The sequence below is a fragment of the Polypterus senegalus genome, chromosome 7 (genome assembly GCF_016835505.1).
Source record: "Polypterus senegalus isolate Bchr_013 chromosome 7, ASM1683550v1, whole genome shotgun sequence".
Classification (NCBI taxonomy): domain Eukaryota; kingdom Metazoa; phylum Chordata; class Cladistia; order Polypteriformes; family Polypteridae; genus Polypterus; species Polypterus senegalus.
In genome coordinates this window covers 12824889-12849943 of record NC_053160.1, presented here as the reverse complement: position 1 = coordinate 12849943, position 25055 = coordinate 12824889, and positions in this window count along the sequence as shown.

Sequence of the window (25055 nt, the reverse complement as noted above, 5' to 3'; positions counted from 1 at the left end):
TTCATACCCACAAAACAAAACTATTCACAATTGACAATTGAAAGTCTGCCTTTCTATTCTTATAGCTGTTTTTGTGGTTAGTTTATCCATCTTGTTTTACATTCCAGTTATGCTCTTGACATAGTAAACTCATCATTAGATATGGGGGTTTTCCCAGACGGTCTTAAGACTGCTGTAGTTAAACCCCTACTCAAGAAAAATAATCTTGACCCCTCTGCTTTTGAAAATTTTAGACCCATCTCTAACCTGCCCTTCTTAAGTAAAATTCTAGAGAAGGCAGTCATTATGCAGTTAAACGACCACTTAAGTAAACCTGCTATTCTAGATAAATTTCAGTCAGGTTTTAGAACAAATCACAGTACAGAAACTGCACTCGTTAAAGTAGTAAATGACTTGCGATTAAATGCAGACAGAGGCCATTTATCTGTTCTCATCCTCCTCGATCTGAGTGCCGCGTTTGATACCATTGATCACAATATTCTTAGAAATCGCCTTAGTCAATGGGTGGGCCTCTCTGGAAATGTCTTAAATTGGTTTGAATCCTACCTGGCAGGGAGAAAATTCTTTGTTAGTTATGGTAATTACAACTCAAAGGCGCATGATATCCGATATGGTGTTCCACAAGGCTCTATCCTGGGTCCGCTGCTCTTCTCAATCTATATGCTCCCGTTAGGTCAGATTATCTCAGGTTACAACGTGAGCTACCGCAGCTATGCTGATGACACACAGCTGTACTTATCAGTAGCACCTGATGACTCCGACTCTCTCGAATCAATAACACAATCTCTTACTGGTATTTCTGAATGGATGAATAGTAATTTTCTCAAGTTAAATAAAGAGAAAACTGAAATTGTATTGATTGGCAAAAACGGATTCAGTGAGGTTATCAGAAATAAACTTGACGCATTAGGATTAGAGGTTAAGACGGAAGTAAAAAACTTAGGGGTAACCGTTGACTGTAACCTGAATTTTAAATCACATATTCATCAGACCACTAGGACAGCATTTTTTCACTTAAGAAATATAGCAAAAGTTAGACCTCTTATATCATTGAAAGATGCTGAGAAATTTATCACGCTTTTGTTTTTAGTCGATTAGATTACTGTAACGCACTCCTCTCAGGACTACCCAAAAAAGACATAAATCATTTGCAACGAGTGCAGAATGTAGCTGCTAAAATCCTAACTGGGAAAAGAAAATCCGAACACATTTCACTGGCATGGTGGCTTCCATGCAGCATATCGGTGCCCCAGATTCCCGCAGAGCACTATAGGATCTGGAGTTCGGCTTCACAGCCCTGCTGGGTACCATGGGTGCCACCAGGAGATGCTGCAGGGATATCTGGGAGTGTCTACTTTCTACATAGCCCGGAAATACTCCAAAGTCACGGGGACGGAAGTCCCGAAGTACTTCTGAGCTGAATTAAATGCAAGTTCTCCATCTGACCCGAAAGTGCTGGCAGATCACAGGGACGGAAGGACAGAAGCACTTCCGGGTCAAAGACTATATAAAGGACTGTTGGGAACCCAGTAAGCAAGCCAGAGTTGGGAGGCAGAAGACAGAGCTTGCTGAGAAGTATGGAGGTGAGAATTGTGTGTAATTATTGTACTTATTATTGTGATTATTAACACCTGCCTTTGTATGGTGGATGTGATGCTTAGAGGCACTGTTTATAAGACAGAAAAAGGAATTCAAGTACGTTTTAGTAATTTTACTTGGTGTCCTGGTCATCTGTCTGTCAGGTTAGAGGAGCGACAGTGCCTTCTAGTGTCACACTATGCAAACTACAATGATCCCAGCCTAGTTCCCTTCTGGCGATTATACAATGCACACAAATTCAACAATAACAAACAACTAACAAAAACCCCACCCGATGACATCCATAGAAAACAGCAAGTGATGTAATGAAATAATGGAGCTAGATAGTCCAGAGATCGGCTTGCTGTATGTGAATGGAAAGATCAGCCCTACCAGAATTTCCTGAATGACGTGTGATGGAATTAGGAGCGCTCCTTTCTTTGCAGGTTGACAACCAATCCTAATATGGTCCTCATGCAGGAGGAAGACACAAGACAGTCCATTCACCAAAACAGGAGACGATCCAGGACAAAAACAAAAATCCACCAGTATTGAACGGCAAGGCAAACAGAGAGGCAACTCCAGACATGACACAACAAAAAAAACTCTTTACCTCTGTATAACTGTCCTCCTTTTAAATCTCTCATGGCCTTCTTGTCCCCAGCAGCCCCTGCACCCTAAGCAGACGACCAATCAGAGCCAATTAAGGGACTGTTGGGAGTTGAAGTTTTCACTCCCCAGAAGTGCCAGTACAACACTTATGGGAAGTATTGATAACGGGGATGAGACTGACTAGAGGAGTCAGGTGGAGAACTTTGAGAATCATCTGCACCACACCAAAGAGCCTCTATGTCCAGTCACTATTCAAGGAGAGGATGTACTGTAGAAGTGGTCCACTGCTAAAAGTACTTGGGGGTCTACATCAATGAATGACAGGTTAGACTGGTCTCAGAACACAGAGGAACTACAGAAGAAAGGGCACAGCAGGCTCTTCTTCCTTAGGAGACTCATTCATTTGGGAAGTGACATCCTGCACATCTTCTACAACTCCGTGATGGCCAGTGTGGTGTGCAGGGCTGGTAACATCACTTCAAGAGAGTCCCACTGAATCAACAAGCTAATTAAAAGGGCAGGCTCAGTTATGGGATGCACTCTGGACCCCCTTGAGGTAGTAGTGGGGGAGAGAATGAAGACAACACCGAGTGCCATTATGAACAACGCTGCACATTCTCTCTGTGACAAAACCAAGATTGAGGACGTTCAGTCAATGAATCATTCAGCAGAAGTGGGTCAAGAAATGCAAAGGGGGGCTCCTTTATACCAACAGCAATACACCTGTGTAGCTCCTCACTTGGACTGGCACTGCCAAGTCAGACGTTTTCTTTCTTTTTAGTCATTCTTGTGTGCATTCAAACCATAATGTGTGTGTGTATATTTATTTATATACCTATTTTTGTATTTATTTTAAGAAAGAGAGAGAGAGGTTGGGAGCATGTTCATTGCTGCACCCACCACACAATAAACCACCTGTATTCATATTTTAAATGCTTCTGTAAAAATATTATTTCCCCCGGGGTCAAATAAAGCTCTATCTATCTAAACAGTATCCAGAGACTGAAATGCTTTAAACAAATGACAAATTGACAAGGTCTATTCATTCTCATAATCGAAATGTGAAAAAATGCAAATCTGTCACATGGAAAAGTAAGTCCACCCCTTTAATTATTGTAAGAGCCATTTGATAGCTTGTTAGGTTATGTTAAGTTGACAAAAGCATCTTCCTAATTATATTAAAATGTTTCACACTATTTAGTGCATAGTAAATGGAAGGTTCCATTGTAACTCCTACAAGCTAACTTGTAAATGGAATATTCTATTTATTTCTTCACATTTTGGCTACAGGCTACAGTAGTTCAGCATGGAGGGCAAACAAACTCAACGTATTGGATGTATGTGAAGCCTACGTATAAAAACAAAAAATAATAAGTTGAACATAAGCAGGCTGTAATGAAACAACCTTACTTTAGCCTTTTTACTGCTCAAAGGTTAATCTTTGATGGCTCATGAGACCTTAAAGACATTCACGTTTATGTTTCATTTAGGGAATCAACCTTGTCACAGATGTTTCTCCTAAAATTCATTAAGAGAAAGTGCTTTAGACAGAAAGGAGACATGACTGCGGTAAAAGGAGTCAAAACAGAGAATTTGGTTTAAAAAGACTAAATAATGTTTCTGTGATGTTGGCCATTATTCGATGTGTTAGTGAGTTAAAGGACTGGAAAAATGAGAACTACTTGTCATTAAACACAAATGTTAATTATTGGAGGGAAAGATGCTGATCACAACATTCCCCCCTGGCCATTGGACCTTACTCTTATTCTGTTAATTAATTTTGACTTATTTAGTTTTCTTATTGTGTCTTTTATTTTTCTATTCTTTATTATGTAAAGCACTTTGAGCTACTGTTTGTATGAAAATGTGCTATATAAATAAATGTTGTTGTTGAACACTATTTTGTCATTATTTAGCTCAAAGTTTAGGCGTTATCTTTGACTCAAGCATGTCATTTAAAGTGCACATTCAAAACAGTCCAAATCTTGTTTCTTCCATCTTAAAAATGTTGGGAAACTAAGGTGTTTTCTAAATATGTGGGATACTTACAAATTAATTCATGCATTTATTTCTAGTAGGACTGACTATTGCAATGTGGTGTTCACTGGATATTCAAATTGTTCTTTATACAGCTTTCAGTTAATTCAGAATGCTGCTGCCAGAATCATTACAAGAACAAGAAAATATGAACACATAACTTCAGTTCTTAAGTCCTTACACTGGCTTCCGGTTAAGTTTAGGGAAGATTTCAAAATTTTAGCATAGACTGTAAAGCCTTAAATGGCCATGGTCAAGTTTACTTATGTGAACTCTGCATTACTTACAAACCAGAAAGCACATTAAGATCTCAAGATGTCAGTCTGCTTATGATTCCAAGGATTAATAAAATAACAGTGGGAGATCGAACGTTTAGTTACAGGGCCCCAAAGCTGTTTTAATGGTCTGCCTGATGATATATGAGATGCCACATCAGTGTCAGCTTTTAAATCCAGACTGAAGACTCACTATGTCAGCTTAGCATACCCTGACTAGAGATGCTGATTAGCTCTGCATACTGCATCTGTATTAGTCATCGGTACTAAAACATAAGTAGTGTAATAATTATAATCTGTTACTAATGCTCTCCTACTCTGTTTCTCTTCTCTGTACTCACATGTGGCACTTAGTGCCACTTCTGTATGACCAAGTTATTTGCCTGCCTATGGAAAAGTCATCTCCGATCAGATTGTCTGGCCCAGCACTGACTCAGCAGTGGAATGGCCAGTAGTGGGGAGACAGCTTGTTGACCAGGATCTCCAAGACTTTAAACAAATCTGAATCCTCTTATATGATATAAGCTACTCTTGCATTTTGTTTTGTAGCCTGTACTGTTACTATAGTACTATTTACGTGAAGTGGCAATGATAGATTGGCAATTTAAATCTGTGAAGAGGATTACTTGTGTTCTGTTTTGTGTATTATATGGTACTTACCCCTATTTTTGACACCCATTGCACATCCAACCTACCTGGAAAGGGGTCTCTCTCTGAACAGATAGATAGATAGATAGATAGATAGATAGATAGATAGATAGATAGATAGATAGATAGATAGGTACTATATGATAGATAGATAGATATGAAAGGCACTCTATGATAGATAGATAGATAGATAGATAGATAGATAGATAGATAGATAGATAGATAGATAGGAACTATATAATTGATAGATAGATAGATAGATAGATAGATAGATAGATAGATAGATAGATAGATAGATAGATAGATAGATAGATAGAACTTTATTTGTCCCCAGAGGGAAATTTGGCTTTTTAAAGAACAACAACAACGTTTATTTATATAGCACATTTTCATACAAAAAAAATGTAGTTCAAAGTGCTTTACAAAATGAAGAATAGAAAAATACATAAATAAATATGCACACAAACTTTGGTCTTAACATGCACTGGAATTACTGTAAAGCAAGCAACCAAACAAAGTTAAGTTCTGACGTGGTAGTCACAGTCACAGTGAGGCATTATGTAGGTGTAATGCTGTTGGTATCAAGGACACCCCGCTGAGTTTCTTGACACACTTTTTCTGTTGGCTGAAAGTCCTCAGTGTTGGTGTGTCAGAGAGAGGATGTGCAGCATTATTCATAATGGCACTCAGTTTTGATTTAATCCTTTGCTGGTCCAGAGTGTGACCCATAACGGAGCCTGCCCTTTTAATTAGCTTGTTGATTCAGTGGCCCTCTCCTGAAGGGATGTTACCAGCCCTGCACACCCCAGCACAGAAAATCCCAGTGGCCATCACAGAGCTTTATAAGTTGTGAAGGATGTCACTACCCACATTAAAGGAACATAATCTCCTAAGGAAAAAGAGCCCGTTCTGCCCTTTCTTTTTGTGTGTTCTGAGACCAGTCCAACCTGTCATTAATGTGGACCCCCAAGTATTTGTAGTAGTGGACCAGCTCTACATCTACTAGCTGAACAGTGGCCAAACTTCAAGGATCTTTGGTGCAGTAAAAGTCAATAAGCAGTTTCTGCTGGTTTTGCTGATGTTAAGTTGCACACAATTTCTCTTTGCACCAAGAAACAAACGTCTCCCCCTGACTCCTCTCCTCCTTCTCACACCCATTATCAATACACCCCATAAGTGCAAAATCATCAAATGACATGTTCTGCAGTTATAGTTATATTCTGAGGTGTACAGAGTGTGGCGAGCGGCTGGGGCGGTACCCAGCTGGGACTCCCGGAAGGACCAAAGGAGGGATTACGCCTCCTCCGGACCATGAAGGGGCGACCGCTAATGGCCAATGGGACCACAGGAAAGGAGCATGGAAGCTCAACCCTATAGGGACCCGTGGTCAACCAAATGCCAGGAGAGCCCTGGTCCCCAGCACTTCCACCACACCCGGAAATGCTGGGGGGACGAAGACCAGGGACACCCAGAGTGCTTCTGTGTGCACAGCCGGCACTTCCACCACACCAGGGAGTGCTGGCAGAAGTTCATTGGGAGGCACCTGGAGCACATCTGCGTGAAGATAAAAGGGACCGCCTCCCTCCATTCGATGGCTGGAGTTGGGTGGAAGAGGACGGAGCTCGGAGGAGAGGAGTGGAGGCGGTCAAGAAGAGAGAAAGGCATTGGAAAGAGAGGCCTGGACTGAAGGGTGATTAGTACGGAAGTACTGGGTTGTGTGCACTGTAATTTATTTAATTATGAATAAACGTGTGTTGGTGGTTGAACCTTCGGTGTCTGCCTGTCTGTGTCCAGGCCAGCTTCCAGAAGAGTGACGAAAAAAAGAGACAGGACAGTTTCCTTGTGACGCTCCTTTCTTAAACACAGAAATTGCCTTTCCCAAGATTTCTTCCATTTTTTTTCCCTGCATGTTTATTTGTCTTCTTAGGGAAGCAAGGCTGGGGGGCTGTTAAAAACAGGGCCTGTTAAAGCCCACTGCAGCACTCCATGTGTGATTTTGGGCTATACAAGAAATATATTGTTGTTGTTGACATATTCGGAATGCCCCAAAAGGAAGAGGATAACCATCAACCCCTGGATTATATAAAGCAAGGCCACAGGAAATCTTTATAAAGGAGCATAAGGGAAAAATACGTCAAAAACACTAAAAAAATTATTTAAAAAATTAAAGACTTACCTAAAAGACAATGCAAATCTATGCCCTGTACTTCCGGCTGAGAATTCATTGCTTGCAAACTTTCATGACTAAAGACAAAATCAAACCTGTTTGATTTTTAGCGCAGTGATTAGAAGACTAGTTGCAGTGAGGCGCCGACGATGTCATTTTATGTGACCGACTTCACTGCCTCCGCCTCACTAAGATTATATAAATGAAGGCTATCACTGGAAATAAAGTGTGCAGAAAAGTGTAGGGGATGGAATATATTCGGAACCCACTGTAGATGAAGGAAAAGACCAAGGAGCATTTGTTGAAAAGATTTACTTCTACTTTATATGGCATCATCCAGTCTAAGTGCACACATTCTATTATTTTCACCGACCACATTATCAGTTCATTTAAAATTCAGCTCAATGTGCTTGGTATTTTAAATGCTGAGCGTTAATTCTATTTCTAATTTTGTCAATATTTGAGAATATTTACTGTACGTTTGTGCTTCAGAATCTTTGTTAACAGTCTGGCAGCGTCAGGGGCACACAGGCTGTTTCTGCTGACAGTAAAGTCCTATGGGATTAAAAACCTTCCAGCAATGATTGCTCCAATGCTGCAAGCAACGCAAAATATAATACAGCAAATGTGATGTCTTAATAGCTCTTGTGAGAAAGATGACTTTGATCTACTTTTTAGATACTAAAGTTGAAAAAAACAAAACAATCCTGGGTGCAGTTGGTGTTATGTGCTTATTCCTAGGTCTCGATTTAGGAATGACATGCAACTTGTAATTCCCATGCGTCAGTCAAGCTCTCTATTCAATTTCTTAAGCCATTTAGTCAAATACATAATTGTGAGGAGAAGCCTTTTATTAATAACCTGAAAATTAAAATGTTATATTCAGGAGCAACAGAAAGCACTGCCTATTTTGTTAACATACCCTGCTGTACTGTTTAACAGCCTGATTTGTAAAAAGTGGGACCAAAACACTGCGGTCGGCTGGCGCCTTGCTCGGGATTTGTTTCCTGCCTTGCGCCCTGTGTTGGCTGGGATTGACCCTGTAGTTCGGATATAGCGGGTTGGATAATGGATAGATGGATGGATGGATGAAAGAAGCTATTGAAATATTTGCAAACGCATATACACAAGTGAAAGAAAGCACTACAGTGACAAATACAGAATCTTTTACAACAAAATATTTTGTAGGTCCCTGGCAGTTTGTTGGAACGCAATTCTGCCTGTATAAATGTTATATACTTGTAGCTGCGTTTATCCAGAATTACCAAAGTTCAGCAGCTCCAGCTTGTAAATGAGATTCAGCAAAAGCCTGACGCGTCGAAATGATTCCACAGACAAAACATCTTGATTTTTAAAAGTTTAAGTTAAAATTCAAAGTAAAACAGCTTAAGAGTAGTTCTGTTCAAAGCTTAAATTTTGTTACATTTCTAATAGTTACAAATCACTTATAAATGTTTCTGAACCATTTCAAAACCGTTAGAAAACTGTATGCCTATCCCATTTCTATGCTCAAAATGAGTCTTTTAAGTCCCTGTGCACTGGGACCTGTTCTTAACAACAATTATCATGTATCTCAGTTATAGCAAGAACGTTTTATTTCTTACTAGAAAAGACTACACCATTGTTTACGGCTATGACTAAGCAAACACTAATATGAATTTCACTTAACTTAAAGTATTGACTTTCTAAGATTGGCTCTTACACACCTTTTTAAAATAGTGTGCATGACTTGTCCTGTAACCCATACAAGCAAATTATATTCAAAATGTACTTGCTATATTAAATGTAATTTAAGCTGCGCTATTCTTATTTTTGTTTTGTTGAAATATTTTGCCTGGCAGTTTTAATTATGAAAGTTAATTATACAATCTTCATATATAAGTACGCTACCGTGGCTGTTCATTTCTCTGTCGAGGATTTTAAATCACCTGTAGCTCGCAAACCGTTTGACCATGTGACCTGAAATTTGGTACACATATAATACTTGACGTCTGCTATCCGCTTTTGGGGTGATGATTGACCTCCAAGGTTAAGGTTATTCCTCTTTTTATTTATTGTAGGATCAACTCTCGGCAGTGGCCAGCAGGGCGGTGCATGCATACGGGCGCCATTCCCGTTCCCAACCACCTTCGCCGTCACTTTATATCTTAAATCTTTCTTGAGGCAGATTGAAGACTTACAGTGGTGTGAAAAACTATTTGCCCCCTTCCTGATTTCTTATTCTTTTGCATGTTTGTCACACAAAATGTTTCTGATCATCAAACACATGTAACCATTAGTCAAATATAACACAAGTAAACACAATATGCAGTTTTAAAAATGATGGTTTTTATTATTTAGGGAGCAAAAAAAATCCAAACCTACATGGCCCTGTGTGAAAAAGTAATTGCCCCTTGTTCAAAAATAACCTAACTGTGGTGTATCACACCTGAGTTCAATTTCCATAGCCACCCCCAGGCCTGATTACTGCCACACCTGTTTCAATCAAGAAATCACTTCAATAGGAGCTGCCTGACACAGAGAAGTAGACCAAAAGCACCTCAAAAGCTAGACATCATGCCAAGATCCAAAGAAATTCAGGAACAAATGAGAACAGAAGTAATTGAGATCTATCAGTCTGGTAAAGGTTATAAAGCCATTTCTAAAGCTTTGGGACTCCAGTGAACCACAGTGAGAGCCATTATCCACAAATGGCAAAAACATGGAACAGTGGTGAACCTTCCCAGGAGTGGCCGGCCAACCAAAATTACCCCAAAGCGCAGAGACGACTCATCCGAGAGGTCACAAAAGACCCCAGGACAACGTCTAAAGAACTGCAGGCCTCACTTGCCTCAATTAAGGTCAGTGTTCACGACTCCACCATAAGAAAGAGACTGGGCAAAAACGGCCTGCATGGCAGATTTCCAAGACGCAAACCACTGTTAAGCAAAAGAACATTAGGGCTCGTCTCAGTTTTGCTAAGAAACATCTCAATGATTGCCAAGACTTTTGGGAAAATACCTTGTGGACTGATGAGACAAAAGTTGAACTTTTGGAAGGCAAATGTCCCGTTACATCTGGCGTAAAAGGAACACAGCATTTCAGAAAAAGAACATCATACCAACAGTAAAATATGGTGGTGGTAGTGTGATGGTCTGGGGTTGTTTTGCTGCTTCAGGACCTGGAAGGCTTGCTGTGATAGATGGAACCATGAATTCTACTGTCTACCAAAAAATCCTGAAGGAGAATGTCCGGCCATCTGTTCGTCAACTCAAGCTGAAGCGATCTTGGGTGCTGCAACAGGACAATGACCCAAAACACACCAGCAAATCCACCTCTGAATGGCTGAAGAAAAACAAAATGAAGACTTTGGAGTGGCCTAGTCAAAGTCCTGACCTGAATCCAATTGAGATGCTATGGCATGACCTTAAAAAGGCGGTTCATGCTAGAAAACCCTCAAATAAAGCTGAATTACAACAAGTCTGCAAAGATGAGTGGGCCAAAATTCCTCCAGAGCGCTGGAAAAGACTCATTGCAAGTTATCGCAAACGCTTGATTGCAGTTATTGCTGCTAAGGGTGGCCCAACCAGTTATTAGGTTCAGGGGGCAATTACTTTTTCACACAGGGCCATGTAAGTTTGGATTTTTTTTTCTCCCTAAATAATAAAAACCATCATTTAAAAACTGCATTTTGTGTTTACTTGTGTTATATTTGACTAATGGTTAAATGTGTTTGATGATCAGAAACATTTTGTGTGACAAACATGCAAAAGAATAAGAAATCAGGAAGGGGGCAAATAGTTTTTCACAACACTGTACATTGGATTTGGTTTTTTCTTATGGAGTTGGCTTGAATTGATGTTACAATTTGTAATGTAACCTTTAGTGATCATAAGTGTGTTTTGTTTGACTTGTCTTCAAATTTAGAGCTGTCACCCTGTGTTAACTCTAGGCGTTCTCGTTTTATTAATGAGTCAGTGATCAATCAGTTTGTTGATTTATTTGTGACATCGGGTTCCGGCAGTAATATTGATAATGTTGAGTTAGCAGTTCAATGTTTTAATGACCATTGTACTGATATTTTGGATAAGATTGCTCCTCTTAAGATCAGGCAGCGTTCTGTTACCCACTCAGTTTCTTGGATGAATGACTCCATTCATAATCTTAGGCGTTCCTGACGAAAAGCGGAGCGCCTATGGAAGTCTACTAATCTGGAAGTTCATCATTCATACTTAAAGGATTTACTTTCTTCTTTTAATTCTTTGGTTAGGGATGCTAGAATAGCTTATTTTTCTAATCTTATTCAGACTCACAAGCGTAACCCCAAAGTGCTATTTGATACCATTCACAATCTTATTTCTCCATCTCAATCTGTTACTCAGGTTTTTTCTGATAGTGATTGTAATAATTTTCTTAGATTTTTTATTGACAAGGTTAATGTTGTTCGGGCTAATATTGTTCCAGCTGTCTTACCTAGTGCTCTCATTCACTCATGTTCTGAGTCTTTTGTGTTCTCAGAAGTTTCACTTTCGGATCTTTCTGACTTGCTCAGGAAGATGAAACCTTCATCATGTCCTACTGACCTGTTGCCAACATCATTAATGTTAAAATCTTTGAGTTTTATAGGTCCGTGCCTTTTGAATATCATAAACTGCTCCTTGAGATCTGGTGTGGTTCCATCGTATTTTAAACTTGCTGTAATTCAACCGCTGTTGAAAAAATCTCATTCTGATCCCTCTATTTTGAGTAATTACAGGCCAATTTCAAAATTGCCTTTTATTGCCAAAGTTTTGGAAAAGGTGGTTGAACAGCAACTTTGTGCCTCCTTAGAAAATCAGCGGTTCTTTGATTCTTTTCAATCTGGTTTTTGGAGGCGACATTCTATAGAAACAGCTCTTCTAAAAGTATTTAATGATCTTTTAATTGCTGCTGATGCAGGCAGGAGCTCTGTGCTTGTACTGTTAGATCTTACCGCAGCTTTTGATACGGTGGACCATCATATCTTAATTAATAGATTAGAGCCGTTAGGTGTCTCTGGCTCTGCTTTGGACTGGTTCTCCTCTTACTTGTCAAATAGGAGTTTCTCAGTCGGTGTGGCTGGCTTTTCATCTGACTCTGCTCCTTTGACATGTGGAGTGCCACAGGGATCAGTTCTTGGACCTGGACTCTTCTCTTTATATATTCTTCCCCTATCACAGATTCTTAACTCTTTCAAGGACATCTTGTATCATCTATATGCAGATGATATACAGCTTTATTTTTCATTTAAGCCTAACCAAATTAATACTTTGGTCACTTTAGTTGATTGTCTGTCTCAGGTTAACGACTGGCTCAGTAGTAATTACCTGCAGTTGAATTCAGGAAAAACTGAGGTACTAATTGTTGCTCCTCCTGTTCTTCATTCTGAGATCAGTTTAAAATTATCTTCTGTCTCTCCTGTTATTAAGTCAAGTCTACGTAACCTTGGGGTTATTTTTGACCAGTCCCTGACACTTGATGAGTATGTAAGGTCAGTCAGCCGCTCATGCTTCTTTCATTTAAGAAATCTTTCAAAACTAAGAAATGCTGTTTCAAAATCAGAATTGGAGATGCTTGTTCATTCTGTTATTTCTTCACGGCTTGATTACTGTAATGCTCTCTTTACAGGTCTGAGCAAGTCCTCTCTCTCACGCCTTCAGTTAGTTCAAAATGCAGCTGCCAGGCTCCTAACTTGTGCTAGCTAGCCGGAGTGATCATATCACTCCAATTCTGCACACACTGCACTGGCTGCCACTGTTTTATAGAATTCATTTTAAAGTTTTGGTACTTACTCTTAGAGTTTTGCATGGACAAGCTCCTGAGTACCTAACCAGCCTGCTCCAACGCCATACAGCTTGCCTGACTCTAAGATCTGGGCAACAGGGTCTTCTCGTTATCCCACGCACTCGGCTAAAAACCCATGGGGATCGTGCCTTTCAGTCTGTGGCACCAAAACTGTGGAATAGCCGGCCTTGTGGTCTGCATGGAGTCGAGTCTGTTGATTCTTTTAAAAAACAACTAAAAACGTTTCTTTTTAAGCAAGCTTTTAGTCAGTGCTGAATAGTTCCAGTTTGTATATTTATTGTTTTTATTGGTTTTGGTTATGTTTCAACTGTTTGTATTTGTTCTGTATTTGCTGTTCAGCGCTCTGTGACCTTTTGTCTGTGAAGGGCGCTATAGAAACAAACTACTACTACTACTGGGCTGGCACCCCACGTACAGTTGGTTACTGCCCTGCTCCAAATGCTGCTGGGATAGATAGATAGATAGATAGATAGATAAATAGATAGATAGATAGATAGATAGATGAAAGGCACTATATAATTGATAGATAGATAGATAGATAGATAGATAGATATGAAAGGCACTATATAATTGATAGATAGATAGATAGATAGATAGATAGATACTTTATTAATAAGAGTTGGTCATCCGAAATTGGGCTCAGGAATGTATTTCTGTGTATGATTATTATATTAATGGTGGTTCAAAGTGTGATAAAAACTATATTGTGGTGATAACCCGTTAAAAACAATGGAACTGACCAGGAACTTACGCCTTTATACAAAAAGACATTTTTTTCATGAAGTATCTTCTGGGGTTTTAGGCTTATACAAGGGAATATATGGATTTCAGTGGTATGCTGTCAAGCCAGTTTAATATTATTTATCACCCTTTTTTTTCTTTTCCCAGAATAATCATAGAAAACCTTCATTTCAGTAGGCAATTGACTATTTATCATGTTCACTTTGCTCTGTAAAAATGGATACAATCTTCATTCAGGTGTATTTGCCAGGCTCTAATTGGTCTTAATGTTTCCTGATGCTTTTAGAAGACGCTTAATGCTTCCGGTTGTTCGAAAAGTACATGACACAATCGATTAAAGATGAGAAAATATGCTGATCAAAGAACTTTAGAGCAGGGGAATGGGAAGACATTTAGTGTAAAATTGCACGAACTTAAAAACTCATTAAGTGTAACTTGACAGAGGGATATGAAGACACTGGGACACGTGCAACACATTTTGTTTCATTATTACGTACTTTAATCCCTGTAACTTGCTATGTTCTTGTATAGCAGTAAAAGAGAGTAGCCTGTGCTGTATCGAGAGGTATCTGATTTGCTTTAAATTATGCATCACTGCTCCATTTACATTCTGCTTGCTTCTGTTTTATAATTCATTCTATTTACAGTCAGATTAGTTACGGATGGTTGCACAATTAAACATCTGGTTACTGATTACAGAACTATAGCCACACACTGTAAGTTTTCCATCTGGGTATTCAAAATAGAAAGCGGCCTACAACAGTCATTCCTAAATTATAAATAACTGAGATGTACAGTATTTTTTTTTTATAATTTCTGTGTAGAATAAAATCGCCATACTGTCTGTTTAACTATTCAGACAATTTTCTATCCACCCGTCCATTTTATGGACATGCTTATTAGTCCATTACAAGGTCAAGTTGAGCCATCTTTGTTGGGTTAAAAGCAAATGTCAGCCCATTGTCCTAATGATTCAGCCATTATAGGAGACACCGAGCAAGTTTTGTGTTGGCTTTTGAAATAACCTGTATATCCAGACCATTGGCAGAAACACCACAGGGATTTTCTTAATCAAGCCGGCACGATTAGGTAGATAGATAGATAGATAGATAGATAGATAGATAGATAGATAGATAGATAGATAGATAGATAGATAGATAGATAGATATGAAAGGCACTATATAATAAATAGATAGATAGATAGATAGATAGATAGATAGATAGATAGATAGATAGATAGATAGATAGATAGATAGATAGATAGATACTTTATTAATCCCATGGGGAAATTCACATACTCCAGCAGCAGTATACTGATACAAAGAAACAATATTAAATTAAATAGTAATAAAAATGAAAAGAATTAAAATAAAATTAATGTTCGCATTTACTCCCCCGGGTGGAATTGAAGAGTCGCATAGTGTGGGGGAGGAACGATCTTCTCAGTCTGTCAGTGGAGCAGGACGGTGACAAAAGTCTGTCACTGAAGCTACTCCTCTGCCTGGAGATGACACTGTTCAGTGGATGCAGTGGATTCTTCATGATTGACAGGAGTTTGCTTAATGCCCGTCGCTCTGCCACAGATGTTAAACTGTCCAACTTTAATCCTACAATAGAGCCTGCCTTCTTAACAAGTTTGTCCAGGCGTGAGGCGTCTTTCATCTTTATGCTGCCACCCCAGCACACCACCGCGTAGAAGAGGGCACTCGCCACAACCGTCTGGTAGAACATCTGCAGCATCTTACTGCAGATGTTGAAGGATGCCAACCTTCTCAGAAAGTATATTCTGCTCTGACCTTTCTTACATAGAGCATCAGTATTGGCAGTCCAGTCCAATTTGTCATCCAGCTGCACTCCCAGATATTTAAAGGTCTGCACCCTCTGCACAGTCACCTCTGATGATCACAGGGTCCATGAGGGGCCTGGGCCTCCTAAAATCCACCACCAGCTCCTTGGTCTTGCTGGTGTTAAGGTGTAAGTGGCAATATATTTTATTTATAATATATGTATATTTTATTTTATATTTTTACATATTATAATATGTGCGGCAGCAAAGACAGAGAGAAAAATCCATCTGTTATATAAAAAAATCTTGGGTGGAGACACTTTAATAATTTATAGCTCATTTATATAGCACTTTTCTAACTACTCAAAGCGCTCAACAATTTCATGTTAAGGGCCTTGCTCAAGGGCCCAAATGAACTGAGTCCCTTTTGGCATTTACAGGATTCGAACCGGCAACCTTCTGATTGCCAGCGCAGATCCCTAGCCTCAGAGCCACCACTCCGCCTTTGAAATGTACAGTACAAGAAGTATCGTGAAAGCACTTTGACATCATGTATATTCTAGTGAGACTAGACATTACAACCTTAGGAAGCAAGACCCGTGAGACGGTGACTTTTGCAAACAAACAATTTAAAACAAGTTCACTGACATCCAACCTCACTGTTGTTACAGTATATCTATCTATCTATCTATATATAAGATATATATAAGATATATATCTATATCTATAGATAGATAGATAGATAGATAGATATACACTCAGCAAAAAAGAAACGTCCTCTGACTTTCAACTGTTTTTACTTTCAGAATGCTTTTGGCTGTGAGATGTTACCCCACTCTTCCACCAAGGCACCTGCAAGACACACTTTACGTGCTCCCATCTCTTAAAAATGTTATACGTACATATATATACATATATATTTATATACCAGAAAGACTTCTAGTTGCACAAATATTTAGTAAATGTAAGAAACTTAACCAAGAATGTTTAAAAAATCATTCAGAACATGTGTAGGTGACGTAAATATATCTGCACAAACCGACACTAGTGAGTAACATTTTTAGACAGTTGACTGCCGACTCGAAGAAAGCTAGTCGTGATTCGTCAATTCTTGGTAGCAGAGCGAGCCGTCAGAAGAATGACATCAGCTTAGGAAGCAAGACCCGTGAGACGGTGACTTTTGCAAACAAACAATTTAAAACAAGTTCACTGACATCCAACCTCACTGTTGTTGGAATGCTTTTGGCAGACACACTTTACGTGCTCCCATCTCTTAAAAAGTTATAGCGTCGAAAAAGAGATACAAAAGCACTGGAGAGAAAAGAAGGCAAAATAGGATGCACAAGAGAACAATAATAATCTAAGTGCAAATTCAGAAAATAAGGAAAGTAATAATTAGCCTGGACGTCCCGCGAGAGACACTGACATCCCGCAAGACAAAGCAGTGAGACCAAAGGACAGTTGCTGTACCGGCTTTTAAATGATCGACATGCAGGGCGAGAAGCAGAACATGCAGCAAGGCAGAAGGAACAGTAAGCAAGCAGGTGATCCGTCCGCATCTCCAAAGCGTGCGTTCAGCCACCCCCTTCACAACGTGAGTGGCAGAGAAGCAAGTGGCAGGCTCTTAGCGCACCCTGATTGGGGGGGAAGGGGTAAGTGAGCAAAGCTAGGACAGCTGCTGTACAGGCTTTTAAATGATCGACACGCAGGGCGAGATGCAGAACACGCAGCAAGGCAGGAGCAGTAAGCAAGCAGACAAGTACCGTATGAATAACACATGCACAGTCCGCTGTCCCTAGTACTACGAGAAACTTACTTATCATAGGCATGAACAATGTGTGACGTCTTAGATATATCTCAGACCTAAATATTACCTTGGACCTCCAAGAAGGGAAGGTGGGCATCAAACTAAAAGAACTGGAGTTCAGGGTGTGGTGTGTACATGGGCACAAAACAGGCAGAGGAAGGAGAGGGTGATGGTGTGAGGAACTTTATCAGAACTGGATGATGTCAAGAATGGTGTCCAGCAGGGGTCAGTGCTATGGCCACTGCTATTTTTACATTATATTAATGATTTGGATAGGAATGTGAAGTAGTTAATTTGGCAGATAATATAAAATCCGTTGAGTCATCACAGAAGGACTTGGACAGCATACAGGCTTGGGCAGATTTGTGGCAGATGAAATTTAATGTCAGTAAATGTAAAGAATTACATGTAGGAAGTAAAAATGTGAGGTTTGAATACACAATAGGCGGTCATAAAATCGACAGTCCACCTTATGAGAAAGATTTAGGAGTCGTGGTGGACTTGACACAATCAACTTCCAGACAGTGTTCAGAAGCCATTAAGAAGGCTAACAGAATGTCAGGTTATATACTGCCTTGATATGTGCAGTACAAGTCCAAGGAAGTTCTGCTCAAGCTTTATAACACACTGGTGAGGGCTCATCTGGAGTACTGGGTGCAGTTTTGGTCTGCATTACTGCAAGTGCTGGTATTGTACTGGAAGTCTGTTGTGTAGAGGGTCAATAGGAAAGGAGACAGGACAGTTCCTTGAGGTGCTCCAGTATTACACACCACTACTCCTGACACTTCAGCCTGACAAACTTCTGTCTAATTTGTCAGATGGTCCATGATCCAGAACACTGTGGAGGCATCAAGATTCAAGGCCAGCCTGTCCAGGCAGCTGTTGGTGTTCTTCTGAAGCCTCTCTGTGGAAAGCAAACTCACCTGTGGCACCCTGGTATGATGTCCTGGCTTCTCTGTGGCTTACAAGAAGGCTCTCAGGGACTCATCAGATCAGCACAAAAAATGACCAACACCCAGTTATCTTCACTACAGGACACATATACAGAACTCGATGTTTATAAAGGACCAAAAAATCCTTAGGGACCCATCTCACCCAGGCCACCACCTTTTCACTCTGCTACCTTGTGGAAGGTGTTATGTTGTATTAAGACACACATGTCCAGACTACTGAAAAGCTTCTACCTGAGTGCTATTAGAAAACATTTTTTCTTAAATAACTGTTTACTGTATCTACATGCAAAGTTTTGATCTTATGTCTGTCACTGTCACCCGTGGCATCAATGGGAAAAATTGCAACATCTCAGAGACTCATTGCAATCACTGTGAAATGGACCTACTCCACTATTTGCTATCTATATGCTTCCACCTTCAATGTTTATTGGTTTTACTGTTCTATTGGTTTAAATTAACGCAGCGTTTCTCAACCTTTAAGTATTTGCGACCCGAGTTTTCATAACAGCTTTAATCACGTCCCCCCTAAAATTTTTTTGAAATGAAGATGCATATTTTATTATTATACCTATTTAACTTTTATCGACATTTATCTAACTCTATATTTATTGTTCTAGTATCAGAATGTAGTTTACTGTTTTGGTTTCAACAGATGTTATTTTCATATTTTTGATTCTTGTTTTCTTCTTTTCACATCTTCGCCCCCCCAGGAGGGCCCGCCCCACAGGTTGAGAACCACCGTATTAACGCATGTAGTTTAAATCTGGTGAAGATTCTGTGAGTCGAGCTAAAGTTAGAAAATGGTATTTATTAGAAAATAAAACAAACCTTCACAAGACTGATCATGTCATTTCTCAATGGAGTCTCCACCCTTCCAAATGCACTTGCATCACCTGCCTGGCAGTGCCATTGAAAATACTTCCAAACAGTAGGGACTGCAACTCCTTCAGCACCCCCTAGAAACACCCATGGACCCCACCAGGGTTGCCCAACCAAACTACAATACCCAGGATTCCCTGTGGGCATTCAAATTGCTACCAACTACCAGGTTGGGGAAGCATACAGCATTGAGACGGAGCCTCCTCCAACATCATTGTTGAATTAGGTTCCAGTTGGGGCCAGCCCATACATGTCATCCATCAATACATGTCATCCATTACAATATTACATTAAAAAATATCAGACGTTTACGTCCATCTCTTTCAGCTGCCAGCACTGCTGTTCTTGTTCATGCCCTGGTTACATCTCGTATTGATTACTGTAATTGTAAACTCTTCTGGTCTTCCTCACAAACTCCTTTACAAAGTCCAATTGGTTCAGAATGCTGGTGCTCGTATTATTAACAGAACCCCTTCCATAGAACACATCACTCCTGTGCTTCAACAGCTTCACTAAATATCACATTGATTTTAAGACTCTGCTTATAACGAAATCCCCAAAATAGTCAAAATGAAAATGAAATGTTAAAAATGCAACAAATAGCTAAGCACATTAAATTCACAAAAAGCAGAAGAACTCAGCACTGACGAACACAATTGAACTGAACCACCAGGAATGGTGGATTTATAGGGTGGAGGTGATTGGCAGGTGGCCCCGCCTCTTGGCAGACCACCAATAAAACACATGAAACATAACACAGGCTTAGATACGCATACATAACATGCAAATGATGCTCTAAATCATCATTTTATTGAATAGGTTTATGATATAATGATACTGTCATGCTAGGCGATTCTGACACGTTACCTATAGGATGGGAACTTTGTGTTACCGTAATATAAACTCCTAAACCTGCTTTGTAATTTGTTTCGTGTAAGTTAGTGTTGCTTATTTTTTATTTATAAGAAATGATTTGTATACCTGGATATAGCACTTTGTGCTGGAAGGGAAAATCCTACTTTTTAAATATTCAGAGTATTGATCTGCTGGATACTTTACGTTCATTTTTTTTTCTCCTTTTTTTTTTTAATAGCAGCTTTGATATTTAAACAGCAAAAAAAAAAAAAAACTTTTTTACTGTGTTTGTTTTCTTTCGTCTTGTTGTAACTTTTTGATAATTAGTATTCTGTATGGAATACACTGATTTTATGTGGTAGTAATCATCCGGTTCAGAAAAGTTACAGTCTTCACAAAGTTCATATGCAGTATAAAGCCAGGGTGTGCATAGCTGGGTGTAGATGCCTCTTCTGCAGATAAGTTGAGTATGGAAAAGGTACTATTAAAGTAATTATTATTAATATCATTATACAAGTTCCCTAGCCCCTTGTCTTTTTATTCTTTGTTAACCCTCAGCATCCACTTTTGCAGGTTAGACGTGCAGTATATAAAATCTTGGCCCTAAAGGGCAAAACACAAAAAACTAAACTAGACTAAAAAAAAAAAAACTATAAACACAAATAAAACAAAAGTTTAAACAAAAAGACATGAAAACACAAATAAAAAGTGAACTGCAAAGTAACACACAAACAAAAAAGAAAAGAACACTCAAAAGGTAACGATAAAAACAAAATCAATCAATCAACATTTATTTATATAGCACATATTCATACAAAAAATGTAGCTTAAAGTGCTTTACAAAATGAATAGAAAAATAGAAGACACAATAAAAAATAAACATAAGTCAACATTAATTAACATAGAATAAGAGTAAGGTCTGATGGCCAGGGTGGACAGAAAAAACAAAAACAAAAAAAACTCCAAAAGCTGGAGAAAAAAAATAAAATCTGTAGGGATTCCGGACCACGAGACCACCCAGTCCCCTCTGGGCAATCTACCTAACATAAGTGGAACAGTCCTCTTTGGATTTAGGGTTTTCATGGAAGGGCCTGATGATGATGGTCACGTAGACTTCTGGCTTTCAGTCCATCAATGTTGGAGCATCATGATGCTTTGAGTAGGTGGTGGTGGCGCAGGCCGCCACCACAAAGAAACCGGAAAAAGAAACAGAAGAGAGAGTTGGGGTCAAAGATGAAAATGAGAAAAAAATGAACACAAAAAAAATGAGAATACAACTAAAGTGTAACACAAAAAATGAAAATGCTAACAAAATGTGAAACAAGCAAAAAAGATGAAAACGCAAAACAAAATGAAAAGTGCAAGCAAAAGGATAAAAGCACAAGCTTGAAAGTAAATCATAAGTAAATAGTGAAAAGAACAAAAAAGATAAAACCACAAATAAATTTAAAACAAAAAAGATTAAGTTTAATTAAAAAAATGAAAAAACAAACAAAAAGAAAATGCACGAATCAATTAAAGTACAAATCAAAATGAAGAAAATTAATTTAAAAAGTGAAAGTACAAATTGTGAAGCACAAGTAGAAAAAAATGGTAAAAATGAAAAAAGTCAACAACAAAAAAAATGTAATGTTAAAAAATAAACAGAAACTAAAAGATGGAAACACAAACTTAAAATTGAAGCATGAACAAAAACTAAATTAAACAAAGCAGATAATATAAAACACAAAAACCCAAAAAAGTAAATAAAAGTATAAACAGAAAAAAGCTAAATTCTAGCAGAAAATGAAAACAGTCAAAAAGTGAAATGCAAACCTAGTAAAACAGAAATAGAAATAAACACACAAAAAGTAAAGACATAAACAAAAAAGAAAAATGAAAATACAAGAAAGTGAAACAAAAAATTGAATGCTAACAAAATATGAAACACAAACAACAAACATAGGAACGCAAATAAAAAATGTAAAATGTAAGCAAAAGGATAAAAATCTAAAAACTTAAAAGTTAAATGAACAAAAAAGATAAAAACATACAAAATGCAAATTTAAAACAATTAAAAATAATGACATTTAAACAAAAAAGACGAAATTGCAAACAAAAAGTGAGAGCAAAAATAAAGTAAAGCAGAAATATAAAGGAAGAAAATGCATTTAAAAAGTTACAGCACAAACAAATAGTGAAGCAGAAGGAAAAAAGATAACAATGCAAACCAAAAAAGTGAAAATAAAAGTAAAAAATTTGGCCGTGAGTTGCTTCAGTAGACTTTGCTCCTTGGGAATCAAGTTACCCGAACTATTCTCTAACATTTCAATAATTATTTACTGCTCTGATGCTGGCCTTAAAGGCCAAAAACACAAACCTAAAACGGTGAATAAATTTCAAAGTGTAAAGAAAAAAGATGAAATCGTAGCAAAAAATGGAAACACAAACGAAGTAAAGCACAAACTAAAGACAAAAGAATACGTACTAAAAGTAATGGCACAAGCAAATACTGAAACACAAAAAAAAGGAAGTCAAAAAATGTAAATAAATAAACAAAACAAGATTCAAATGAAATGAAAATACAAACAAAGTGAAACAAAAAAATGAAAACATTAACAAAATGTGAAACACAGACAGAAAAAATGAAAAGGCAATGCAAAAAATCGAAAGAGTAAGCAAAAAATAAAAGCACAATCCGGTGGGTTTGCACCCTTGTTGAACAACGCACCATATTAAGATGTCTTTGGGCAGAAGGAGTGAAACCTGCTGGAATTCAGTAAAGGATGTTGGCTCAGCATGGAAGTGGAAACAGCGGGACTCGACTAAAAGTTTAGGAATGGAGAGAAAGGTTTAAAGTGGGAATAACGAGTATAACTGGTGAAGCTCAAACAGCTCGACCATCAACCATCAACATCGTGAATACCTTCTTCAGAGAAGACCAACAGGTTAGTTCACTGTCGCTGCACATTTGGATATCAGCTATGGATCAACACGTACCACTTAGTGTGTGATAACTTGGGGTACCGTAAAATTTGTGAAACATGGGTACCGCAACAGCTTAATCATCTGCAAAGGCCAACATCCTTCATTGAATTTCAGCAGATTTCACTCCTTCTGCCCAAAGGAAACATTCATGTTCACTTGACCATGGCTTCGACTAGAATGATGGCAGAGCACTGTTCTGTGCGTGTTCAAACTACCCATAAGCCATTGCAAACGTGTTGAATTGTGTCGGCTTCAAAACCGATTACGGTTTTAGCACAATTTTACTGATGACCTTTACTTTTTTTTGATTTATGCTCATATTTTCTTGTTTTCCTCAAAACGGAGAACAGTGGCTGTTTCTAATATTCATGAAATGTGGAAAAAGAATGTCTAATTATAAACAAAAAGATGTACCTTCACAATGAATTAGCTCTCTTCTTAAAAATCTGAAGAGATGCATTGACAGATAAATCTTCTTCCAATTAGTTTGCCAGCAATGAATGGTGTGTATTTTGCTTCTCTATTTCCACTTCTAATAATGAAACTTGCAGTGTAAGAAGGGTCATTGTAAAGCACCACATAACAGAAGCCTCAAAACTGGACAAATATGGTAAATATTCAGTGGAAGAGTTGTTTTCTAATTACTAAGGTAAGTCTGTTTGCTATCTTTTGCCAGTAGGCTAACAGTTTCAAGTATCCTGCGTCACACATGTGCGCATGGGATGACGGTCTACAGGCTGTTATTTCTCAGCCAGACCTGGGGTTGGTGCTGTCATCTGCTCCTTTCTCCTCTTGTTCCTCTGTAGACTAGCTGAAGAACATGCTTCTCAGTGACATCACCACTGATGACATCACTTCCAGGACCATTTGATGATGTCATTATTAATACCTAGAACACCTCTTCCTGCCATATAAGTTCCTGTTCTGGCCTCCCTGACTCCACCTCTGTGAAAATGTCTTTTTTCTTTTGCTTGCCTTTTTTTCCAAGTATACAGAGTAGCCATCCCCAAACCTTTTTATGTCTGCTGCCTATTTTAATATACCTGTTATTGTTTTATTTAACATTACCGTGTTCCTTTTTGACCAATGTCAGTATATTATATTATACGGCAGCGGTTCTCAAACTGTGCAGGGGGGTGCGCTGAAGCTGTACAAGGGGGGCATCAAATAAATGAACAAGACATCAAAATTAATTTTTTACATTTTTATTTCAAATTTAAATTTGCAAGCATATAATCACAACGATTGCATTATAACTAAAATTAAAATAAAACATTTCGAAGGCATAGATCTAATGGGTAACTGACGAGCGGCGCCACTGCTGCTGCTTGTATAGTCGCTATTTTCAGTCCAGAAAGTTCGAGACGTATCAGTATCTGTCGCTATGGAAGAGAAAAAAATTATATATTAGCATAAATAGCATATATTAGCATAAATAGCCATAAAAGTAATTAACAGCTTCTGAAGCATTAGACTTATCCTAAATTAGAATGTCAAGCAAATAACAACAACAACATTTATTTATATAGCACATTTTCATACAAACAGTAGCTCAAAGTGCTTTACATAATAAAGAATAGAAAAATAAAAGACACAATAAGAAAACAAAATAAATCAACATTAATTAACATCGAATAAGAGTAAGGTTCAATGGCCAGGGGGGACAGAAAAACAAAAAAACTCCAGACGGCTGGAGAAAAAATAAAATCTGTAGGGATTCCAGACCATTAGACCGTCCAGTCAACTCAAATAAGGTCTGTCAAGCACAAATTAGTCATATTGTATTATTTTTTTATGCTTGAAGCAGAATTACCAATTTGAGAAAGGAAGGACAGCATAGAAAAAGAATGACGCACGCACAGAAACTATCGAGGACAGAAGAAGGGGGAACGTGTGCACCTGTTGTCCAAAAAGTTAGGAAGCTGAGGAACGATATCAATGAGAAATG